Consider the following 24,474-nt stretch of genomic DNA (forward strand, 5'->3'; position numbering starts at 1 on the left):
GAGGAGCTCTGATGGCTTAAGTAGTTATGCAGGTTGCCTGGGCAATTTTCAGTTATTATATATGTAAGAACAGCTGGCACTTTGATGAAATAACATATTTCACTTTATATTCTGTGGTTCCCCTTATTAATTTAATATCAAGAAAGAAACCACAGGTTAGAAAACATAGATTTATCAAGTTCTAAGTAAAAATAAGTTCTTAATAAAAGAAAGAACATGTGGGGAAAAAAACCCTGAGCATACATTTCCCAGCTAATCATTCCCTGCTAAAAGGTTTAGCAGTATGCTTTTGTGGGTTTTGTATTGAAGATCTCTCAAGAGGAGGGCAAGGCAAGGCCAGAAAGCCTTCCTCTCTTAAGGATACGGTAGATACAGGTACTTGATAATTCTGAAAATCTCCAGCTGCCAGGGGTTCAAATACCGTGGTTCAGATACTGTGGTTCAACCTCTCAGGCCAATATGTGCTGCATGTATATCAAGTGAGGGATGGGATTAAAAGACCTTTAAATAGAAATGATGATGATTTATTGATCCCTCTCACACTAGCAGTGATGATATTAGCGTGACTGGATAGTTGAAGTACCATGTTGCATGTAATTGACTACCATGCAACCTGGGAAATTTAACTTTCACAAAAATTAGAAATTTGTCTACCAAAAGCAAATATATTTGAATTCTGTAAATGTTGCTGGGAGGAAATATTAGTAGATTTTTCAATTTAACAGTTGCATATCTATCTTTTCTGCTGTAATAGAAAAACGTCTTTTCCCTGTGACAGTGGAGATATAAATAAGCTCATGCTTTGCCTACAGAAAAAAAAAATCAAAATATTCTGAAGAGTTGTATTCATACAGTATTAAGATATTAAGAGACTTTACATAAGAAAAAGACATGCTTTCACACTTTAAACAGATTTTTTTCCAAGGTCATGCACCAAAATGAAACAATTTTCTATGTGAACATTTCTGGCATCTAAATACACATCATTAACAAAGTCCAGACTGGAAAATAACTGCCTAAGCAGCTACTCTGAAGAAAGTTCTAGGGTTATAATGACTGAGTGCTGTAACGATCTAGCAAAACCAGGCATTGCTCTTGCTTGGCAATGTGCAAAAAGAGAGTTCTTTACTTGCTCACACCCTGGTAAAGTTTCTGCTAAGGAGTTTGTCTGATGACAGGTCAGCTAGCTGGGGTCAGTCCAAGGAATAGTCATAGACAGAAGTTCTACAAAAGAATTATTGAATGCAGTGAATTTGCTCACATCAAAGGGGAAATGCTGAGAAATGTAGAAGTCATTATTTGCGAGAGGCCACTTCAAAGAGAAAAAGAAAAATCGTATGTGAACTTCATGTTGTAAGGGGAGTTCATAAGCTGCAGTGGGATGTCGGGAGAGGACATGAAGCCCCCATCACTGGGCTTCTTTAGGAACAGGCTTTCAATAAGCAGTGACCTACTTGCTCCTGCCTCGTCAGCTGAAGTCCCTTCCAACTTTTTATTTAGTGATCTGTACACAGAAACCTGTTTTTCAAGTCATTATGCAACATTACAGGTTTTTAACTAGCTTCATACTGAAATTGATAGGAAATTGAGTAAGCAGTGCAAGACTAAAATAAATGGTGAATTTGCAACATTTGGCAGTGATGCCCTCTGCTCTGTTCACTACCTGTTCTCCATACATTAAGTAAATTTCACTGATGTTAAATTTATTTACTAACTTTGAAAATTCCCTCTCAACTCCCATTTGACTGTTTTGCAAGTATGTTTGCTGTTCATTCAATCCTTTACACATGCAGCAGCAGTATTTGTTACTTTACTTACAACTCAGTCTGATTCTGATCTCACAAACAATGCCATAAATAGGCATTTTAGTTGTACCCTAATGTAAAAGAAATGAAAATCAACCTTCCTTACAGACATCAATTGGGTAAACTGTGTATTAAACGGGCCTGTTAAAGTACTCTAAAAGAAAGAGGTAAATAAAAGGAAGGTAAAGTTCTCTAGGGAAATAAGTTAATGTCTTTTTAAATTGCAAGAAAAAACATTGTGTAGCTAATACTGAAGTCAAAGTCATTGTTCTCCAAAGATAACTCCATAGGGCAAATTCAGGTGAAGGAACAGGGTAGATGATGTGGTTTACATGGCTGGGTTCTGGTGGAGGAGGGTGGCTGCAGGGGTGGCTTCTGCAAGAAGCAGCTAGAAGTTTTCCCTAGACCTGACAAACACCAGCTGGGTTCAAGGCCGGACCTGCCGCTGACCAAGGATGAGCCAATCAACGGTGGTCACAGTGCCTCTGGGAGTCATATTTAAGAGAATAAAAAAGCAAGCAGCTGCTTTTTGCCACCAGAGAAGGGAGTGAGAAGTAATTGTGCAGACACCAAGGCCAGGGAAGAAGGGGGGGAGGAGGTGACCCAGGTGCTGGAAGACACTGTAACCTGCATTGGAGCAAGCTCCTGGCAGGACCTGCAGTCTGTGGAGAGAGATAGAGAGAGACCACCACAGTAGATCATCTCATAATAGACACATGGCTGTGTCCCACCCAATTTTAACCACTAATTTGTATACACATATTTGTAAAGACTGTTATCTTCATAAACCAGAAATTCCTCCTCCTGAATCACTAAATTACTTTTAGTTAATAATCTTTATTTGTTAATTTAAGGAGGAGTTGTTGCTAATTTTGTTGTCTAGTGGAAAAGGAAGATTGTAAGTGTCATGGTTTAGACCCAGCCAGCAATTAAGCACCATGGAGCCACTGGTTCACTCCCCTTCCCAGCGGGATGGGGGAGAGAATCAGAAGAGTGAAAGAACCCATGGCTTGAGATAAAAACAATTTAATAGGACACACACAAAAAAGAAAATAATAATAATATACAAACCAAGTGATGAATAGCACAGTTTCTCTCCCCCCTAAGTCGACACTACACAACACCATCCCAAGCTGCCCAGCATTCCAGCCCATACATGCAGGCAAAGCAAAACAAGGAATTAATTCACCACTTCCCCTCAGCAGACAGGCATCCAGCTGAAGTCAATGTAGCACAAGACCCCCAGCTGCCACACAGCCCCTCAGCCCACCTCCAGTTATAAATGGAACATGACATCATATGGTAAGTTTGTGTCACCTGTTCTGGCTGTTTCCCCTCATGGCTTCCTGGTTTGCCCTCTACCTTCTCCGTGGCAGGGCAGGATGAGAAGTTGAAGTCCTTGACTGCTTAGCAACAACTAAAAACATCAGTGTGTCATCAGCATTGTTCTCATTCTAACTCCCAAACACAGCACTGCATCAGCTACTAGAAAGAAAATGAACTCTATCCGTCCTGAAACCAGGACAATAAATTGAATACCCTTTGTGATTTTTATTATGATTTATTGTTTGGGAGTTTGCCTTACATAAACAATACTGGATCTGACTTTGATTTTTGTTTCGACCTGAAGCATGAAGTTGAGGGCGCTGTTAGATCTTATTCCTAACTCCAGTAGTTAGTTCTGTTGTACAATCTTGTTTTCATCAGTTCTGTGTTCACCGCTGACTGAATTCAAGGGGAGATTCTCAGTGCATGAGAGGCCCTCTCAATCCATCTGTTCCTCAGTTTCTCCATCTGCAGAGCTGATATAAAAACTCTGAGATTCTGGGTCTTGTTGATTTAAAATATCTGAATGTTCTGAAATTGGCAAACTTTCCTTCCTTCTTTGCTATGAATTTCCCAAATGTAGGAGGTAAACTAATTCAGCAAATTAAACAACTACATTTTGAGAGCGTTTGGAAAAAGCTTTGCTCCACACAAGAACCAGGATGTCTGCGTGTTTGCTATTCAGCCATCTGTCATGTCTCTTGGCTACCAAGTTCTGAAAGATCTTGATACATTTGTTGGATTTATTTCCCATGTGTCCTCATATTGTGTTATGGCTATGGTAGGGTTTAGAGGTGTGAACTTCTTTTTGTAAAAATTTACTTATACTGACTTTTAGCAGCATCCTTGCATTAATTTGATGTAATTCAATTTCTACCTTACTTTGCAGTAATTTATGTGCTTCTGTTTAATTTTTATCACCATCCTTTGAAGAAACACGAATTTCCAACCACAAACTTGCTCTTTTTAATCTTTCTTAGCCTTCCTCCTGCTGAGTACAGTTTCTGAAGTTTCCAAAAATTATTTGTGCACTATAGCTTACTTTATTTGATGGATTTTTAAGTTTCTGTAATAGTAAAATGGCAATTTTCTCAGGAAATACTTTAACAACTGACTGGACAACATATCAAAGTGCTTATTGGAAAACTCTTTAAAATTACTAGGACCCTTTCATGTAAGTTCAGTGGAATTTAGATCAGACTCCTTATTGATCACCTCTCACATGCATCTTGATTTTACAAGCCCATCTCTGGTATGTAAATGTAGCAGCTGGTTAGGCAATCATGATATATGCTTATCTATGCACATTTACACATAATCTAATATTCTTTGCCATCAAATACACAAGTGGGTTTGATCCTTCCCCCAATTAAAAAGTTGTAAATCTGAAGAACAATGGTGAGGCAGAAGAACAAGATGGTGAAAAAAGAAATATTTTACTTATGTTCTAAAATCAAGGAACCCACGACCCTCCTAAAGTTGGGACAACAAGGAACTCGTTCCTTCATATCACAGGAGAAACTCTTGCAGAGTGACTTCACCAGTAGAGATGGCATATGGAAAGACTTGTGGATGAGTGTGCATGCAAAATGTAGCAGGGGTTTAAAAGAGCAATGTAAGAGCATTAAAAAGAAAGCTTTCCGAAGGAGAAAACATGGAAGAAACCTTGATCTGGGTAGTTGTAAGTTATTATGATTTAATATACAGATTTATGTCTTTTTGTCTTCACTCTGTTTTTTTTTAAGTGTTGTTAAGACTGTAACATTTAAGACCTGCAGTTATGCTGTGTATGTATTACTGTTAGTTTGCAGTATGGTGTGATTTCTTCTTGCTCAGTTGTGAAAGTTGTCAGATTTTATAGGATGTATTGAAATCCCTGGATCTGCGATAAGAAATAGGAATGTTTTCTTTCTTTTAAAGGGAAATGTATCTTGAAGTGCAAAACTTCTGCTTAAAGCATTGTGAGAATCATCGTTTGCTTCCATGGGCTTTTAACAGGACAACTCAGACTGGTTTTCAGGAGTTACATTTAGTTGTGAAAACCCAGCTTGCAATGGCCCTGCAGAACTGGCACCACGCTGGAGAGGCTGCTGGTGACTGCCATCTGGGGTTGGGTGCATTCCAGGCTACACTCACGTACCCTGAAAACACTTAAATGGATTAGGGTATTGTCAGTTACGTTATGCAAACCCATTATGAAGACAATTCTGGGGAAAAATAATATGAAAACAACAAGCGCTCTGCTCTGAGCCCAGTATTTAGTACACTCTGTTCCCAGCAGTGTTAAAAGCTTGCTGTCATTCTCAAATGCTGTTGGGTTTTTTTTAGGCAGGAATTGTTATGTGGCCAGATGATTGCAGATGTGTTGAAAAAAACCAGTTAAAAACCTAAAACCATGAGGGCAACTGGTCCTAAAGAAGTATACAATCCTATTTTCTTGTGCATTTATACCCATTCTCTTCTCTCTATGGGATCTTCTAGTGTTACAGTAGCTTGATATTCCAAGTCCAAAGAAAAGACCCTGTCTGGTCAATGGTCATTCTTCATTAAGCTACATTCCAGATTTGTTATTCAGCAACTTTGCAATAGCATAACAATCCCTCTCACAAAGCCTAAAGGATGGCCCAACCTGTAAAACTAACTTTGAGAAAGGCTTAGAAAATATTTTCCAACTCTTTTTCAGAGAGGAACCTTTAAATAGTCACTGCATTATAGAAATAGAGTCACAAACAGATTTTACATGCTTAAGTGACTTACCTAGTGAAAATACAAGTGCCTATTAGACAAGACAGAAGTTCTGATGATCGTGCTGGTTCATACTTTAGTGCCTAAACTGCACTTAGGTTAATTGTTGGAATCCTGTGAATCTTAGTGCTCATCTACTGTGCAAGGTCTAGTACAATAAATTCAAGATACAGCTTTTCTCCTGGTGATTTTTCTCTCCTCTAAGCAGCTATTTTACCTCATGAAATTTGTGGCAACTTCATACTTTTCAGAAGCCAACCCTTCTGTCATAGTTGATTGAAATTTGATTGCATGGTTTAGAAACCTTTAGGAAGGGATGACATTCAGAGGCACATGCACACATGGAATTACTTCATTCCCTTTCCTGGGATATAGAGGCCTCTCTTGCCACAAATGAACCACGGCATATCATTGAGCTTGGTATAGTCACTAGAAGTCCTCCACCAGCAAGTGCAACACTCAGCATAGGAAGCATTCGTAAATATGGCAGATGCTTTGTAGAAGATGTGTGTGACCACAAAATGCAGGTTTCTTCAGATTCAGTTTTTATTACCAAAAAAAAAGACAAAGGAAAAGGTTTCAGCTCAATACACTTGAAGTCTCTCTTCTAACCAAAGTACTCAGTGACTAGCTGTGCTAATTATGGCTTTTGAGACCGTCTGGGCTCCAGGTAAAATTGAATGATTGGCAGCTAATGAAGGGGAGAAGACAATAAGATAAGAGTCTACAGTCTAAGAATAACAGAGGACTGAATTGAACAACATATGACGATAATGAAAAGAGTAATGTTCCTTTCCCAAAGCAGACACAAAAGAGTGACTTCAGATCTGGCAGAAAAGATGTCAGCTGCATTCTGAACTTGGCCTCCTATCTTTTGTTTGGAAAATGTCTTCATATAAGAATAGGTTTGATAGTAATGAGAAAGGTTCCAGGCAGAAAGAAAATGGTTGCTTATACATTAATGAACAGACAAAATTACAGTTAATAACTAAAAACATGAGCCTTTTGAATTTGTGATTGGATTCTGGGTACTGGCAAGATGGGTTATGAATAAGAAGAGAAAGAGAGGAAAAAACCTCCACTATTGTAAATAATCAGAAGCATATGTAAGGAAAATATAGTATACTTCTGTGATTATCTTGTGAAGCCATGTGCAATTGTTTCGTGCACACTAACAGACTGAACCTTGAGTAACTATGGGAAGTTGGTGCTTTGCATAATGCAATGCTGGAAATGAAGGAAAGGAAGTAAAATGTGAAATCTGATTTCTGCCCTTGGTAGACAGCACTGTGGGGCTAAATTCTCCCAGCCAAAGCACTGTCCCTCAGAGAGATATATGTCATGTGTTCCTTCATTTTAATTTGAAAAACCTGAACCTTGATGACAATCCTGTAAGTTACCAGCTGGAGCTGCCACTAGCCTCATGAGAGCCAGCCTTCAGGAGTACCTGCTCCAAGCAGTCATACAGTATGGGCAGAAATGAAACAAAATTAAGCAAAGTACATCTGCATTCTCCCGTGGTAGAAAGGCCCTTTGACTTCCGTCTATATCCTGCAACATTTCAGAATGTGGAGCAATTCTTCTGAGAAAGCCCTATATTCAAGAATAATGGACTTGCACAAACTTTGGTCTATACATTGGGCTTTTTTGGTATAATCTTCCTATATTTATTTCCCCCTTTTTTTGGTGAAATTTTGTCTCCTCTAAGAATGGCAGAAATGGTAGGATCAATAAATGTATCCTGGCACGCTTGGTTTTGACATGAATATCGTCACAGTTCAAGAATGACTATTTAATTTCTGATGCATTTTATAAAAAAAAAATGTATCATCACCTTGCAAATTTCCAAGCTTTGGCCTCACTCAGAAAGCAGTTGCTTGTCTGCTACGATTATTATTAATAACTATGATTTTATATAGATGACTCTGGTTGAAATGAGCTATTAGCCTGTACCTACTGAATGATTTAAAGACCATGATTAGCAAAAACTTTTTCAAAGCTGTTAAATTAGGCTGCCTTTTTTCTACAACTCAGTAGAGAAGTACACGAAGAATTAGAAAAAAATTTCTTTTGATAGTTGGGTGTTGAAACAGTTTATTATTCTGTTGCACAAAACCTATTTAAAATAATTTTACTGATTCTTTCAGTTGTTACCTACTGTTGTGATTAAGAGTTAATACATTCTCCCCTAAAGATTATGCTATCACAAGTACAAATGCTTTGAGGTAAAGCAACTGTCCAGGCAACACACTACAAAAGAATGCCCATTCCAGTCTGACATCATTTTTCATGTTATCATGGCTGCTATTACGCAGTCTAGCTGGGTCCGAGATCCTTTCCATCCTAAAGCTGCAGAGGTTGTGGCTGCTTTGAGAACATGTTCTACATGCAGTGATGGGAATGAATGCGACAGATCCCTAGGAGCACAACCCAGCTACTCCTGGTAGTAAAAGCATTAATGGGCTTGTTAAAGCTCTAGGTACTGAAGCATACCTCTTGAATTTTCACAAAGAAACAAAACTTACTTTATGACCCTATTTTTACTTCTATCTGCTTCACAGTTTAATACCATCATGAACGGAAGACAGAATTTGTGTTATGGTATTCTTGATAGGCTAAAATAAACCCCCACATAGCTGGCTTTCCCCTCTCTTGGGGTAATATGAGGAGCAGATGATCAGGGTCACACTAGTTTCAGGAAACTGCTGTCAAAGAGGAGAAGGGGCTGAAACAGCTTTACTGCTCAGTATTGATTCCAAAGGGTTTGTCGCTGCCATTTCTGTCCTCCTACTTGGAGCTATTCAGGCCTACCCACACACTGTCGGCTACAATTAAGTATATATGCCAGGCATGACAAACAGACAGGATTTATCATGCTATGTGAGGAACAGATTTTGTGTACTCTCTTCAAGTGACTGATTTACTGGAGACACAATAAGCCATGTAATACTGTAGCTGGATGTAAATAAATAAAGTGTCTTTTGCAGAGCAATAGAGACAAAGGATAATTCTACAATTCTATCTTATAACGTTCAATAAACTGGGTCCTGATACATAAGGTACAAAGTACAGCATCCCACAGATCAGAAACAAAAACCAGAATTTGCTATGTCACATAAAAATTATGTTGTCCAACTTTTCAGGTTTAGGCCTGCCTCCAAATAGTTGAGTATCTGCTGAGCAGCAGAGAACAAAGGAAGTTACAGGGTTTTGCCACTTTGAGAAACCAGCTGTGGTAAGAAAAGAAGATGTCATTGATTTTTCTATTTAATACTACCTTGATGAAATCATGTTGAGAAAACAAATTTAGATTCCTTCATTTCATGTCACGTTCATTATATCAAAGAAGGGTAGAGGTGAGAAAAGATGCTTGGAGATCATCTAGTCCAACTCCCCTGCTAAAGCAGGATCACTTAGAGCAAGTTGCACAGGATCATGTGGGTGTTGAATATATCTGGAGAAGAATGCCAAAGGCTCTCTGGTTATCCTGTTCCAGTGCTCTGTCACCCTCAAAGTGAAGTTTTTCCCTTATATTGAAATCAAACTTCCTGTGTTCCAGCTTGTACTTAGTCTTTGTCCTGTCACTTGGCACTACTGGAAAGAACCTGGCATTATCCTCTCGACATCTAACCTTTAGGTAATGATCACCTCCCCTCTCAGTCTTCTCCAGGCTAAACAGATCCAACTCTCAGCCTTTCCTCATACAGGAAATACTCCAGTCCCCTCATCTTTGTAGTCCTCCACTGGAATCTCTCCAGTAGTTCCCTGTTTTTCCTCAACCAGGGAGGCCAGAACTGAATACAGTACTACAGATGAGGCCTCACCAGTGCAAAGTAAATGGGGAAGGATAACCTTCCTCAAGCTGTTGGCCGTGGTCGTCTTATATGTAATAAGAATCTTTGTGAACTACCTATTTCTGTCATGAAAAGCCTATATAGCATTCACTTAGAAGGACAAACTTTGCACAGCAAGTTATCTTAGCAATTTGAAGAAATGTACTTGATATGGTATTCTACCAAATGCTCTAAATGAGAAAAAAGATTCCCACAGATGTTCTATGTTTTTCTTCTGGCAAAGAATTTCTGCAACAAGAAAAACTTAACATTGCATATCTTCTGTTTCCAAAGAATTAGAGAGGTTGTTTTGTAGGTATTTTTTCTGTGGATTATAGTTCTCCTGAAATTTAATCCAAGTGCTAACAGAACTCAATTTGTAGATTAAAGCCCATTTCAAAGTTAAAGCTATGGTAACGTGAACAAGGAATGAGACAATAAGTGTATCTTGAAAGATGACAGGTATGATGTACATAGAAAGGTCCTTACTCTTTGAGAAAAAACCCACACTGTTCCAGCTTTAGGTTTTTTTTTTTTTTGGTGAGGATTAAATATTACAGCATAAGTTGTTGTGTGATTGAAAGATGACTTAAAAATCACTTTGAGTAGACCTGGACTTAACGGGAACAAGTTGCTTATGTGTGTAATGGAGAAAATTATACTTTCAGATATAGCCTGTCTTGTAATTTGTCTTGATATCCTTTAAAATTATGATGTTAGTGAAGTGGCAACAGTCTGCTATTGTTTTCTATACCAGTAACATGACTATTTTCCCTAGTTTCATCGCCGTTCATGAGCTCATCTCACCCAGAAAACAGGAAGGACCTGATGTTTTTAGAATCTGAGGTATTGCAAATGTACTGAGACCAAAACAATAAATATGCCTTGGCCTTTGGCAAGATGAAGGATTTTATTTTTCCTTTGTTATTTATTTGCTTTCCAAAAGAAAGAGATTTACAAGAGGTTACTGAAGATGCATGAATTGAACAAATTTTAAATGCTACTTTTCTAAAACATAAAGTGCTCATAAGGTGAAGAGATATGACAGAAGGAAAGAGAAACAAAACAGAAGCACCAAGAGATGAAATGGTTGCTCTAAAAGCTGTGGTAAAAAACCCAACAAACCAGAACTGAAGCTCTTAAGCAGCATTGTGAGGAAAAAAGTAATTTGGTAGTAGAAGAGGAAGGTCTTGGTATGTTGCACATATATAAAATTAAGAGCTGTTAAAATAAAAAAAAGCTGAGATTACTGACACAAGATAATGCCGAGAACTTTTTGTTGAAATATGAAAATATATTTCTAAGTAACACAAAAGGGAAAGACTTGGTCAAGTATCCTTAGTTCGCTGCATGGGAAATGATTAAGGGAATTCTGCTGGTAACAGAGAGGCTACTCAATATATTACTGAAAAATTAATTAAAAAACTCTAAAACTGTTTAATATCAGTTCAATAACTTTTTGGCTTATTCCTTTTCTGCTACTGAGTAGAAATTCTTAATTTTCTTGTAATCTGGTGTAAGGAGTGCTGTACACAGCTAATTAGCTTAGAAAAAACTCATCTGTAGAAATAGCCTTAATATTTGGTTATTTAAAACCAGCTCTTTTGTGAATTGAACATCCTTGTTAATAGAGAAATAGAATTAGATAACATGAAACTGAAATTACTTTCCATCTCAAAATAGACATTCTTATGTCTGGATGGGGTCAGCATGCCCTGTCAGAGGTTCATTTTGTACAACTGTAGGAAAACAAAGTATTTAGTTGAAGTTAAAGATCTTAGAAGGATCAAATGACACTACTGTTAGCAGAGCCATACGCTTTAGATCCACTTCCATTAATTCTCCCTCTGTCCTACTTCTCAATTATTTAAAAAAAAAAAAAAAACAACCCTTCCTATTGCTTTAAACCTGGCTGCCTTGTTTCCATTCAGGAATTCACCTTCCCATTCTCCTCTTACCTTTTTCTCAAGCGTTTTTGACTTGCACTAGTTTCTTTTTCAGGTGGATGGCTTACTTCATTAATAACAAGGTCTACTCTCCCAAGAACAACACTGCCTCCTTAACATAATCTTTATCTCTTAACTTCAGGACCTGCAGTTCACGTGAGTGTTTGGGCATCTCTTCTACCTACTACTCCCCATTGCTTTGGGAAAGGAAGATTTGCTGCTGCTTTGGGTGAGTAAAGATTGCCATTATCCAATCCCTTCCCACATTGTTCTCCCAGATCCTTAGCCCAGAAAGACATTTGCTGCAATGGAAGCTTTCCATAAGTAAGTGAAAATTGCTGAGTAGGCAGGGAAAGAATATAAGCACGCTGAAGATCTGTTGAACAATCAAATCCTCTCACTTTTTTCCTGATGCACACAGAGCTTTCATGCCCATTTATAATGGGCAGTCATTTTTTAGGCATGTATTCCTCTGATTTGGAATACTACTTCTGTTTCTAAAATCTTAAGATGTTCTCCTCTACATTTTTATCGCAAGAGCAGATGAGTTATCCTGAAGCTAATGCAATATGATACAGGTAACAAATTTAATATTGCTGATACAAAAATCCATTCAGCAGTTTCAGAAGCGCATTTTCTTAACTAGGCTTTCAGCACGCTGAAATAGCACAGTGCAGTATGTTATTAGTTTTAAATGAAGTGATTTGAACCCGTAATTTGTTGAAGTCTGGAAAGCCATTGTTTATCAGAATGAAGGATTTTTTGTGAGGATTATAATTGTATCCCTTACCAGGAGTTGAGCAATAATTTGAAACTACATCATTAGACCATATACATCTATCTAGAGAGCAATTTTGCTATATCAATGGAAGTATACCTGAAGCACATTTGGCTGTAATATAACTGAAAAAGATATTGCTCATAGGTGTTTTTAAAAGAAATACTTCTAAAGAAGTCTTTTGCTTAGTTCCCATGTAGTCTTCTAAATTAGGTGCTTAAGTTAGCAGCCTAGGTTGTTAATAATGAAGGGGCAGATTTGAACTCTGGATTGAGCTTTGATTCATCTTTGGAGCCTTATTGACCATATTAGTTCAACTATTGAGATTAGTCTGTAAAATTCTCCTCTCCTTGTTTTCCCTTCCCTACTATTGCCTAATAATACCTTTATCTTCCTTAAGCCATTGCTCTTTCCCTTTACATTTGTATAATTCACCCATTTTACCAAAACTTCAGCCTTTATAACTTATTTAAATAAAAGCAGGTAAAGAGTAAATAAATCCTTTTAATGCACACCTTTAAATATTTGATTTCTCTGAAAAGCAAGCTGTTCTGGCCCCTTGGGTTAATACTGCAGTAACACCTTATGGGCAGGAAGACTGATAAAAGAATGCGATGTTTGAAACCAATTAGCAAAGCATAAAATTTATCAGCATCCATCAAACAGCTATTCTCTTTTTGACACCTTTGAAGGAGTAGCTGTATTCAGACAAAGTGGTGACTGTTTATGGAGGTATATATTAATGTCTGCTGGAAGTGTTGATATTCACCCAGTTTCAGGTTATCTGTAACAAAGGCTTCCTCACAAGCCAAGAGCAAAGAAAACAAGTGAGCTTTTCTACTCAGGATATTTATTTTAAGACAAAGGAATGACCAGAGCATGATAGTATAAATACAAGCTTAATCTGTACTATTTGTGTAAAAGAGACTCTATTAACAAGAAAAAATGTTGAAGTAGCAAATACAAAACACATTTACTTGCTTTGGTCAGAAGACAAAGAGAAAATAAGAATACAGTGAACAGAAGGTGACAATGACTGCTCAAGAATAAGTGTCATAGAAAAGCAGTTGCAGATTGTTGCAAGCTCATGTATTGTGGGTGTGTACTATAGGCCCCCTGATCAAGAGGAGTGGGCTGATAGTGCTTTCTATAAGCAGCTAGAAGTAGCTTTGAGATCCCAGGAACTGGTCCTTATGGGGGACTTCAATTACCCAGGTATTTGCTGGACAAGCAATACAGCCAGTCATATGCAGTCCAGACAATTTCTGCAGTATGTTGAAGACTATTTCCTGCTACAGATGGTGCAGGAACCCACAAGGGGAGGGCAGGTGCTGGACCTTGTTCTTACTAACAAGAATGGGCTCATTAGGGAAGTGAAGGTCAGGGGCAGCTTAGGACAAAGTGACCATGAAATGGTTGAGTTCAAGATCCTGGGTGGAAGAAGCAAGCCAAAAAGCAGGATAGCTACCCTGGATTTTGGAAGAGCCAACTTTAATCTCCTCCGCAACCTATTAGAAGCTATCCCGTGGGCTACACCGTTAGAAGGAAAGGGAACCTGTGAGAGCTGGCTAGCATTCAAACAGTGCTTCTTCCAAGCACAGGAACAATGCATCACTTTCAGTAAGAAATCAGAAAAGAGAGGCTGAAGACCTGCATGGATGAGCAGGGAGCTAATGAAAAAACTCAAAGGGAAGAAGAAGGTTCATGAACTGTGGAAACAGGGTCTGAGCACCTGGGAAAAATACAGGTACATTGTCAGGGCCTGTAGGGACGTGACTAGGAAGGCTAAAGCCCACTTGGAAATGAAGCTAGCAAGGGACATAAAGGATAATAAGTTTTTTTCAGATATGTGAATAGTAAGAGGATGACCAGGGATAATGTAGGTCCCTTGCTGAACAACACAGGTGTCCTGGTAACAGGGGATGAGAAGGTGGAGATACTGAATACCTTCTTTGCCTTGGTCTTCACGCCAAAGGCCTCTTGGGACCCACAGATCCTGGATGAAAGTAGGAGTGTTTGGGGAATTAAGAGCTTCCCTCTAGTTGAGGTAGGGGTGGTCCAGGAGTGTGTCAAAGGGATTGATGCACACAAATCCATGGGCCCTGGTGGGTTTCATCCACGTGTGCTGAGGGAGCTGGCAGAAGTAATTGCGGAGCCGCTCTCTATCATCTTTGACAGGTCTTGGAGAACAAGAAAAGTGCCTGAGGACAGGAGGATAGCCAATGTCACTCTCGTCTTCAAAAAGGGTAAGAAGGAGGATCCAAGCAACTATAGGCCAGTCAGCCTCACTTCTGTCCCTGGAAAGGTTATGGAACAGCTTGTTCTGGATGCCATCTCCAAGCAACTGGAAGAGAAGAAGGTCATGAGGAGTAGACAGCGTGGATTCACCAAGGGAAGATCATGCTAGACCAACCTCATAGCCTTCTATGATCTCATCACCAGCTGGGTGGATGGAGGGAGAGCAGTGGATGTCATCTACCTTGACTTCAGCAAGGCTTTCGATACTGTCTCCCATGACATCCTGATAGCAAAGCTGAGAGCGTATGGGATAGATGAGAGGACAGAGAGGTGGGTTGAGAACTGGCTGTCGGACCAGGCTCAGAGGGTCATGATCAGTGCAGCAGAATCTGACTGGAGACCTGTGACTAGCAGTGGGCTCAGTGTTGGGTCCAGTCCTGTTTAATATCTTCCCTGACAACCTTGATGAGGGAATAGCATCCACCCTCAGCAAGTGCCGATGATACAAAGCTGGGAGGAGTGGCTGACACCCAGGAACACTGCGCTGCCATCCAGCACGACCTGGACAGGCTGGAAAGCTGGGCAGGGAGAAACTGGATCAAGTTCAACAAAAGCAAGTGTAGAGTCTTGCACCTGGGGAGGAATAACTGCTTGTATCAGTACAGGCTGGGGGATGACCTCCTAGAGAAGAGCTCTATGGAGAAGGACCTGAGGGTCCTGGTTGATGACAGGTTGGCTATGAGCCAGCAGTGTGCACAAGTGGCTAAGAGAGCCAGTGGGATCCTGGGATGCATCAGGGAGAGTGTGTCCAGCAGGTCGAAGGAAGTGATCCTCCCCCTCTACTCTGCATTGGTCAGGCCCCACCTGGAGTACTGTGTCCAGTTCTGGGCTCCCTGGTATAAAAAGGACAGGGACCTCCTTGAGAGAGTCCAGAGAAGGGCTATGAAGATGATTAAGGGCCTGGAGCATCTACCTTATGAGGAAAGGCTGAGCAAGCTGGGACTGTTCAGTCTAGAGAAAAGAAGACTAAGGGGGGGACTTAATTAAAGTCTATAAATATCTTCAGTGTGGGATGAAGGACGAAACAGCCAGCCCCTTTTCAGTGGTCTGTGGAGACAGCACAAGGGGCAATGGCTGCAAGTTGGAGCACAGGAAGTTCCACACCAACACGCGGAAGAACTTCACACAGTGAGGGTGACAGAGCACTGGAATAGGCTGCCCAGGGAGGCGGTGTAGTCTCCTTCTCTGGAGATATTCAAGAACCATCTGGACGCCTCTGAGTGATATGAGATAGGGAGCTGCTTTGGCAGGGGGGTTGGACCCAATGATCTCTCAAGGTCCCTTTCAACCCCTACGATTCTGTGATTCTTTAGGTCAGCAATACAGAAATATACTAACTTATGCTTAGGTCCATGACATGCATTATGGACCTAATTCTCATTGATAGTCAGTTGGAGATGGATCTGCAACATTCATGTTCTCTTTGAAGATACATTTTTTAGTCTTGGTAACAAAATAGTGAATTTCTTCTATCTTGTGAAAACAGCCTGATGACCAAGAAAAGAACCATCTATTATTAAAATAAGCATTGAGAAAGACTGGAAATAGGCACTTCTGTGGGAAATTATTCCAGCTGTGAAAATACTGCTTCCATTGAAGTCAAGTGACTGCTATCACAGTGCAAAACACAGCAATCCTAAAAGTCTTATGAGGGCAAAAACAAACGCTGAAGAAATGCCAAGTTTCTAAACTTTACAAATATCTCTAATAAGCCAACCTGAAGTTAGAACCCCCAAATAAATAGCTACCATGATACAAAACTTCTTTTTGCCTTACTAGGATCAGCACATTTGGCTGATGATGCAGCTGAGCTAAAGACTATGACCAAGCACCTACCCTGGATTGGTAAAGAGAAGCCTTACCCACCTTCTTGAATACTGTATTCAGTTTTGTATCTCTCACTTAAAGGAAGACATTGAGGTCCTGGAGCACATCCAGAGAATGGCAGCCAGGCTGATGAAAGCACTGGAGAGCAAATCTGTAAAGGAGCAACTGAGGAAACTGGGTTATTTAGCCTGGAGAAAACAATATTGAGGAGAGACTTTATCACCACCAACAGTTACCTGAACAGAGGTTGCAGAGAGACAGGTGTTAGTCTCTTCTCTGAAGCAGAAGGTAATGGGTTGAGGGGGAACGACCTCAGGCTTCATTAGAGGAGGTTCAGATTAGGAACAAGTTCTTCATCAGAGGGGTTATCAGGCATTGGAACAGGCTGCTCAGAGAAGCAGATGAGTCACTATCACTATATGTTTTTAAAAGACAGCTAGATGAGGTGTCTAGGCATATGGTTTAGTGGAGAGCTTTTTCCAACCTAGCAACTCTGTATCCTGGCCTAAAGCTGCATGCTGTGCTCCCCCAGCTTGAGATGATGAGGAGCACCTTGAAATGCTCAGCAGGAAAGCATGTAGGAGAAATGAGAAGATTTGAGGCAAACTATGTGGTGGATGAACAAGAGTGCAGAAAGGTAATTCCGTCACTTCACATTCCTTCAGCCATGATTGAGTGCGTCTTCCCTGAGCCCCCACTATTGCATGATACAAACAGCTGTTGCTTCAAAGCAGTGATTTTACAGGTTCAGGAGTTTCTACATACAGGAAGAGATAGTCTCACCTAAGAAATGGAAATAGTATCTTTTCTACCAAAAGACAGTGTTACAATAAAGCTGTGGTGGAGATGAAAGGAAAGCATACATCCTTATATCGGCCAGCCATCACGGTTCAGCCACAGGCAGCAGCCCCCACATCCCTCCCCCAGTGAGGGAAACAGGCCAAGCTCCATCAGCTGGGATAAGGGCAGCTGCTGACAAAACACAGTCAAGGGAAACAACAGCAGAGCCCAGAACAGAAGAGGCAAGGATGATATCACAAAGCACTTACCAAGCTGCCACTAGGATGACAAAGGCCACCTCAGCACCCAGCCACACTCAGACTGTCCCCGGAGCACAGGGAGCTGCCCCTCCCCGACCAGCGGCTTTTATGTGGGAGTGATGTCATGTGGTGTGGGAAACAGCCTGGGCTGACCCAGCTCACCTGTGCTGACTCAGCTCACCTGTGCTGGCTGCTCGTGGAGGCTAGCTCTCTCAACAGATGTTTCCTTCTAGCGACAGGCCAGCATCTGTGAAAGATTGTACAGGGAGATGAATTTCTAAGGCGTTTTGGAAGTAGGGTTCAAATTCAGTGACCCAATAAAGATTACATGTTTAGGGCTGATTACAATAAACTCTGGAGTAATTAGTTTAATGACTGCCAAATACCTGTTTAGGAGATCAAGTCTAGGGGAATATTGAACAGAGATGTCCTGGTTTCAGCTAGGACAGTTAATTGCCACGGGTACCTGGGACAGGTGAGCCGAGCTGGCCTGGGGGTGTTCCGTACCACGTGATGCCAGGCTCTCCATAAAAGGGGGCTGGCCAGGGAGGGGATGGTTTGGTTGGTCTTGGGGTGGGCTGAGTGTCTGAGTGGTCCTGGGGCAGGAAGTTGCTGTTGGGTGGTAAGTTTCCTTGAGGGATCACTCAATTAGTGTGTTGTGTAACTGGGGTTGGTTGTGGGTGTTTATTCCTTTTTGTGCTGTCCTGGTAAGTTGTGCTTCTCCCAACCCCTGTGTTTGTCTTCGTTTTCCCATTCTCTTTCCTGTCCTGTCACTGGGGTGGGCCACCACGGGAGGTATTGTGGCATCCTCATGGAGGCTATCGAGGGCTTTGTCCTGCTAGGAGTTAGGCAGAATTCAATGGTATTTAATTGTCAGAGCCCACAAGAAGTATATTTTCCTCTATACTTGTAGAGCTATTACCTATTGTGATGCTGTACAGCTACAATGTAATTGAAATACGGGTAAAATTGCAGTCAACTCTCATCTGAATTGAATCAGCATGTGCTGATGTTAAGTGAATCTGAATGCTACTACTTACATTAGGGGAGCAAGTGTTAAAGTTGATACTTGTATTAGTGTAACATTATTCTTTACATTGCTTCAAATGTAAAGAGTATGCTATATTAGACCATATCTTTCAAGAATCTTCCCTAAGTTAAGACAGAACAAACAAGCAAAAGGACTTTTTTTTTCTGGTCTTGTACCTAATCTTGGAGGTTGTTAAGAGCTTGTTTTTTAAAATATGCTTAATAGCTTAACAAATATCCTGTTAATGTTCTGACAGGCATAAAGTGAGTTCCAGTACAATCCAGACACTTAAAAAAAATTAAATAAATAGAAGTTTTGTCAGCTTGCTTTGTAATGAAATTACTGTAAACACCTTACTACTTCTAAAAGCACCAAATTGGAAGTATGTTCTGCTTTGACTATACTGGTGTGGCTTGGGCTAAGTGGTTGTTGCAGCTCATAAGGAGCTCCTTCTTCCTGCCAGGGAAAAGACACAGAGGCATTTCTGGGCACAGATGGAAACATTTGACTTTGACCACCACATTCCTGCAGTTATGTGGAACTCGGGATTTTTAGGACTGCAATTGTGAGCAGCAGTACTTGAAGTGAGACTTAAATATGATGTTTGCAACACAATATCTGCTCTGCTGACCAGTGAGATACAGTAAAAACAATTCATACAGTGAAATGGCACTGATGAGCCAGTGCCTATGCTGTGTGCACTGTACACAATCTGGCTTTAGAGTGATAAACTGGGCTGAAAATCCATTACTGCTTCTAGGTGTGCTCTTGAGCTGATCTTCCAGTTCAGCTCCAGCTGAAGGGATTGCAGCTCACACATGCTGAGATTGTGAATTGAAGTAAGTGGGTACAACTGGGAGATTAGCTTCAAAGATGAAACCTGGATTTGAACTAAATGTTAAACAGGTGTACAGTAAATACTTTAATTTTGGCTCCTGTTGCTTTTGGAAGAGCTGAAGGGTCCTTCTGCTGCAAGAAGTACATTTGTGGGATGTGATCCCTGGGCTCACAATGGGATACTTGGGTTTGAATGATAGCTGCTGCTGTTGTCTTGCTTGCTATGAAACATTTTCTTTTCACAATTTATTTCTTTTTGGTCTAGGTTTGGTTTGCATATTCAAACACATGGACTAATGAGGTAGAAATGTGCAGGTGGTGGGGAAAGAAACTTTATCCTTTCTTCCTTTCTCCGTCTTTCTCTCTTGCACCACAATGTTGAAAAGTCTTTTTTTGTTCTTAGCAAATTTTATGTTACTTCTTCCTCTAGCTAGTTATTGCATCGAGTTTGTTATTGGCCAAAGGAGGAATGATTTACTTTAAGATATTTTTCACTTTGTTCTGAGATCAGAGGGCTAGGCATGAATCAATGAAACCCTTTCTCTTAGATTGCACCAGCTGGTTGATGTTGGCTTCACTATCAAACTGCTGTCCCAGGCATTCATGGTGAAATAGACTTTTGCATGACATCTGCTTTACTCGGGACATACCTTTCTATTACTGCTGTAGAAAGTAGAAACAAGCAAGTAAAAATAACAAAAGTCCAGATCCTAGTTGAACTTAAACTTGAGAAGCTTGCTTCCAGCTGGTCATGGTTTCAGGTGCAAAGTGCTCGTGTAACCTACAGGAATGCAGGTGTTAAGTTGGAGTCACCAAGCTCCATCTTACACCATGAGAAAAATATCTCAAAGGAACGGGGCTTTCAATGTGTCTGACCCCTAACTGTGTGGAGAAAAGATCTCTTTGAGAGAAATGCTTGTCCTTAATTGCTGCAAGCGCATAGCTCCATTGCACTTGAAATTTGCTGAGGTAAAAATAATTTTTGGGGACTTAGCTTGTTACTGTTCTCTTTTAAGGGTTAAAAAAAGAGATGTAGTTTTGGAACAAAAATAAGAAAACCAAATTATTCATTAATTGTTAATTAAACCTGGCCTTTCATAGGCTAAATATTCTTTCTTAGGCCAAATTATGCAGTTCTATGGGCAAGCCTTCAGCTGAAATTGGGAGTCTTGTGCAAAAATGCATGATTTGCTTAGAATTTGTAGGCAAAAGGCTCAGTTGTTGAATACTGTGGGCTGTGTTGAAGCCTGTCAAATTATATGAATATACAGCAATGGCTTGCTTTGCTATTTTAGCCACAGAAAATCTGTTGTTTGTTGCCATTAACTTGCAAAAACTGCTGAAACTGTGGAAAAGTTCTTTTAAAGTTGGCTAGCTGAGCAATACTTGTAGGCTGAATTTTCCCTAGAGGTGAGCTATAGAAGCACTCAAGTAGATTTATTTTGAACTTTCAGCATATATGCAGGTGATTGGGGTTTTTTAATATATGTGTCAGGGATGGTTTTCCAAGGGAATACAGCAGTTCACCACATAACATATCACTTCTGGTGTTTCATTACTGGCAAACGTTGCCTGTGTGAAGATGACTTCATAATTCCATGTTTTACCCTGTTAAATTTGCTGTGTATTTTTTTCAGCAGTGAGTAGAAATGCCAGCTGTCTGCAAGCTCTGAAACAACTGGTCCTGTGACAATATTTAGTGGTTTCCGCACATTAAATAAGATTTCCTTTTGGGTCAGATCAAAATTGACTTTGTAGTGCTGGCAGATAAAAGTTGTAGGGCTTTAAAGTATTAATTTTTTCCAATAGTTGATGTTAGGATTCTTGGTTGGAGCTGCAGTCAGAGGAAGATGCTCTTGAAGGGCCCTCTTGCTACAGGACCGATGACCAGCTGTGATGGCAAAAGGTATTTCCTAGTCACTCTCACATCAGGTTCATAGTACATGCACTATACATTATGTACATGAATCCTTGTTGCTTGCCACATCAGGTAGTCTGAAAGGAACCTTACGGATTTCCTTAGCAATGAGCAGATCAGGAATTAAACTTATGGCATATACACACTGAAAGAGGTACAATGTCAGCCTGACACTTTCAGAAAGGAGTAAAATTGACACACAGCTGGACTGTGACCTGTTTTTCACATACTGATAGCAAGCATGAAGCTCAGGAGTGTTCATCTACACTACTAAACATGACCTATGTTTCCTTTCCAGCTGAATAGGTTGGGCATTGTTAGCCATAGTGAACATTTTCTCCTTTACTCACCTTCCTCACAGCTGGATAACTTGGAGCTTGTATGAGCTGTGAAATTTTCCAAGCTGTATGCAGCATACCCAGGACAGTAGGGATATGAATACAGGCCACAAGTGGTCTAAATGGTTTCATAAAGACTCCTGTGGGTAGCTTGTGCTTAGCAAGAACCTCTGGTCAGCAAACACTAAGGGTTGTGGGTTTTTTGTTTGGAGTTCGAGGCTATCTATCTCCATAGCAGTGTGGTTTAGAGGTGTGTGGAGTTCCTGGATGAAACCTGAGTACAAACACAGCTTTCCTGGAGACCTTACTGCCTTTGGAAATGTGTGAAGAACTGTAGGGACAAACACTTTGCTAGAAATCATTTAAATTTGACAATCTGCGTATCTTTTCCTTGTTTCTTCAGAAAGGAATTGTGTAAATGACTGTTTGAGGAGAATCTTGTTGTTGTGTGACACATGCATTCATGTTTAAACATTAATTTCTATATATCTGCAAGTCATACAAGGGTGGTATACTGGCAATGTTTAGTAATTCTAAATCCATCTTTCATGGGGTGGGGGGGAAGAGGTGAAAACAATCAATTAAAAGTTCTCCAACCTCCTGTCTGTGACAAGTGGCTGTCTCTTTTCTGCAGTGAGGCTGACCTTACAGGCTTTTTGGCATGGTTGATGTCAAGGGTTTGGGCTTTGTAGTGATCCTCTCCTGTGTGGAGGAGAGGTACATCTTTATCTTAGGACAAAGGTTGTGGAATGTTAGAAACTCAAACCACAGACTCTTTTGGAATGACTTTGTACAGGATCCAGTGATGACAGATAGTGTCAGGACATCTCTGTGGTACATCTCTGATCCTCCCTAACAACTGATGCAGCAAATGTCAGAAGTAGCATGAGTTCCAGATGCTGGAAGTGCATGAGGCTTGGGGTACCCCTGTCCAGCTGTATGTCCTTTTTTTGGGCTGTGTATCTATGGACTGTGGTGTGCAGGCCAATGTCTTGGATCAGATCAGAGGTGCTGAGAAATGTCACCTGTCTCTAGGAAAATTTCTCAGAGATCTGGGGAGGATGTGCACCCCATCTTTTCAAACTGTTCATTGTAGTACTTGGTACATCCTGTGGTAGATTTGCAATGGTCAGTATGAAGAACTGGTACAGTGGAGTGCCTACTTTTCTTTGAAGCTTGGTGCCCAATGTATGCTAAAAAGTCCTTGGGCATTGGCAAGCTGGCTGTGGGGTTTTACTGTGACTTCTGAGATGTGGTCCTTGGACTCTGCTGCTGTTGGAACTAGTTCTCCTCATGCAGGAGGGCATTCTCTTGCCAAAGGAGAGAAACTTTCCCAACTAATGAAATTGCACTCAGTATTGATCCTCAGAGGAGTTTGTGAGATTGCAGGAAAGGCCTTACTGCTGAAGAATATTTGTGCTGGGAACATAATTCTCTTGAACTAAACCTACGGATTTCTGAGCTGGAGCATCTCTAACAACATTTTTTTGTGACTTGAGGCCTCCTCCACCTGGTGTATAAGGACTGTCTGCCACTTGTCTTGCTGTCCCTTGAGCAGGGAAGGAGTTTGGCAAGATGGATCACAGATCTCATGGATACTGTGGAGGTGTTTGGCTTGGATCTCTACTAGCCTGGTCCTTCCAGGCTCTTTGCAATGCTGTACAGTACTTTGTGAAGCTGGGTCCTGTGCAGGCCTATTGAGGGACATGTCAGGGCTGCTCCTTCCCTTACTGAATCTATTTCATCTCAATTCTTCCCTTCACCTCCAGTGTTGGGAGCTGAGGGTATTACTACTCACTGAGCTGAACTAACAGGTTGTCTCTTTGGTTCAAGCTAGCAGTCTCATGTGGAGCATCCTGGAAAGTTTAGATGTTGCTTGATCATAGGAGTTCCTATTTCCCACAGCCACTTTTGTTCCTTCAACTCCAAGGTGTCAGTTTCTGCTGCTGAGCAGCTCTAGGACTACCTAAAGGTTCAACTGCTCAGTGTTGTCCTTGTAAATTGATGAGATGGACAAAGTGCTTTAGTGTATACATTTCCTTAAGGTCTTGAGGTGTTCTTCAGAAAATTTGTTTTGAAAAAGCAAGCAATATCAACACCTTTCCCCAGTAAAATGTTGCATTACAGCATTAAGCCTCCATAAAATATGAAAGACCTGACTTTAAGACCTTCTCTGTCTTAAGAGATGCAAAGGTACATCTGGGTAACTGTTACAAATAATGGGCTGTGCATTACTTGTGTGAGATCAGGTTGGTGTCAGTCCCTACAAGTGAAGTAGTCTTGTTTTCCAAGAATCCTTAAAGGCTTAGTGAGAGGAGGGACCTGATTTCACAGGCTGATTATGAGAGTTTTTGATTACAAGGGGAGATGGATGTCCCTGTTTCTCTTCCAGTGACACCTTTAGGACCTTTCTGCTTCCAGTCTCTGTACAGGACTATGAGGGTCCATATGGAGAAGCTGTGAGAATCTGAAGTTGCCCTAAATCAATGGCTATTCCCTTTGGCACAAGGGAGGATGGCTGGGGTCACAAGTAGTGAAAAATGCTAAACAGGAGGACGAAAGGCAAATTTGAAATTTTGCAAGCCACATGGCAAACTGGGTGCTGCATCTCCTACTGTTGGGAAGAGGGCAATGCTCTGACCAGGGGGCTGCTGGATCGGGGCTGGCAGTGCTACGGTTGTCTTTGGAAGAAGGTGTCTGGACCCATGCAGATTGTGATAAATAGGAATTGTGTAGCTAATGTTAGCAGAGAT

The sequence above is a fragment of the Gallinula chloropus genome, assembly GCF_964237585.1.
Source record: "Gallinula chloropus genome assembly, chromosome: 2".
Classification (NCBI taxonomy): domain Eukaryota; kingdom Metazoa; phylum Chordata; class Aves; order Gruiformes; family Rallidae; genus Gallinula; species Gallinula chloropus.